The sequence below is a fragment of the Poecile atricapillus genome, chromosome 2, assembly GCF_030490865.1.
Source record: "Poecile atricapillus isolate bPoeAtr1 chromosome 2, bPoeAtr1.hap1, whole genome shotgun sequence".
Lineage (NCBI taxonomy): Eukaryota > Metazoa > Chordata > Aves > Passeriformes > Paridae > Poecile > Poecile atricapillus.
In genome coordinates, this window is record NC_081250.1 from 107,954,838 (window position 1) to 107,957,020 (window position 2,183).

Consider the following 2,183-nt stretch of genomic DNA (forward strand, 5'->3'; position numbering starts at 1 on the left):
GAATTGTGTCAATATGATTATAAGATCTTTTTTATTTCTTTGTTTTTGAGAAGACTGGGTTAGAATAGTGGTAAAGGAAAACAACCGTCTTAAATTAATTACTGTCATAATTTGAAAAATGCCCTTCCTTTTCCCAGTAATTAATTTCAGTTCAAGAATTCAAAAATCAGCTGCAGTGAAGTTTAATTCATGTCTGTAAGTGTACAAGAATGGAAAAACATGCAGCTTTTCATAAGCTTCTAGCCATACACAGAACTGCGTGTGTGAATTTCCAAAAAAGCAAATTATAAAGGCTCACATAAAAGAGAAGCCAAAAAACCCCCGTTGAATTAAGACTCTCCATTTGTTACTGGTGCAGGAGTGGTATAGTATATATAGTAACAGATATCACTTTCACTTGCTCCATTATAATAGCATATATGAATGGGAAATATTAGGTACCTAGTGAAAATGTTATATGATGCAACTCAACAGCAATTTCATGATGGGACCCTCTTTACAATGGATAACATGGTTTCTGCATTTACATTTTTCAAATTTTCTACCAGTACAAAATCTTGCTACAGTAAATTAAACAGAAAAACAACAGTTTATGAAATATGACCTCCAAAAGACTAATTGCAGAAGAAATATTCATTCCCAGTCCAATAAATCCTTAATTTTAAATGTCAGCTGCAAAACATAAATCCCTTTAATAGATTTTAAACTGTAGTGATGAAGTTATAATTGTAGGGTCCAGCCTACAATTGGACTCAAAATCAGTCCAATGCACTCACTTTGCATTAGCCAGTCTTCTGGGTTTTGGTTTTGTTTTTTTTTTTTTTGTTCTTGTTGTATTTTAATCTCATCTCTGATCTTTTAGGAATTTTCCATTGCATTCCTGAGCCTGGTTCTGGATTACTTTTGGCTCAGATTAAATTGAATCTTGTTGCTATTCCTCAATAGACGTCTGGAGTGCAAAGTCTACTTGACCATAACTTTCTGTGTCGTTTACTGCAGGGTAGCATGCACATAAAGACCCTCAAGTCATGTGAAATAAGAGCCTTGACCTGAAGACACAATAAAATTGGTTAGTTTAGTTGTAGCTCAGAAGGTCACTTTTTCTGGGACTGCCTCTGAGGGCTGTTTTAAACTAATTATTACCCTTGATTTTAACTTATCGTTTGTTAACAAAAGAAACAAAGGAAAAAAATACAACCCCTGGTTATAATTTCAACAGTTTGACTGGCATGTATTTAACATTATGGACGTATGAAAAGACAAGGTCCCTACCTGAGGAGGAGCTTACAGTGTAAATTAGACAGAGAACACTGTGAATAATAAAAGCAGGCAGAGGAGAGATTTGTATAAGACTGTGGGAATAGTGGGGAGGTGCATAAGAGAAATATGCAGAGTTGAGAAATATTCTACCAGTTGACACTAATCATGATACTTTTCTTCCTTGTTCTGTTTTCATGTAAGTATGGTAATAGTTTTGTTTTTTCTCTATTTGCTTGCTTGTCACTGAGCTATTCCACTGCAGAAGCTCTCCTTTTGATTTCTTATTCTGTTCTAGATTCTAGTACAATAAGAAATATAGGTATATCTTTATTCTTCTGCTTAACCATGGAAAATAACACCGAAATCCAACAAAATGTTATATATACTTCCCTTGGCAGATTTTCCACAGCAGTCTACTGAAAAGTATGATTCAGTATTAATAGAAAGCATAAATGAACTTGAAATTCTGGGCTTTTGACACTATAATCTCAAAAAAAACTCTCTGACACATCTTTAGAGGTTTGTTTGTTTGTTTGTTTTGTAATAAGATGTTTCTAAACAAAAATGGTGTTTGCTGTCAATTTATTTTTCCTTCTGCCTACTTGCATTAGACAAACACAAATATGAAAAGAAAAAAAAAAAAAAGCTGAACAGCTTCTTTCCACTGCGCTTTAACAAAGAGAATGTGATGCTACACAGGCTTTATTCTTTTTAAGTATTGAAAGTAAGATAATATCAGAAATAGGAATATCAAAAAAGGTGATGGATCAACCTGAGAAATTCAACTGCAATCAAACAGGAGGCCCAGATGGTGTTCATCCAAGAACTCTGAAGGAACTGGAGACCAATGCAAGTGAGCTGCTAACAAAAATATGTAATTTATCATTAAAAACAGCTACCGTACCAGAGGACACGAGAGCGGA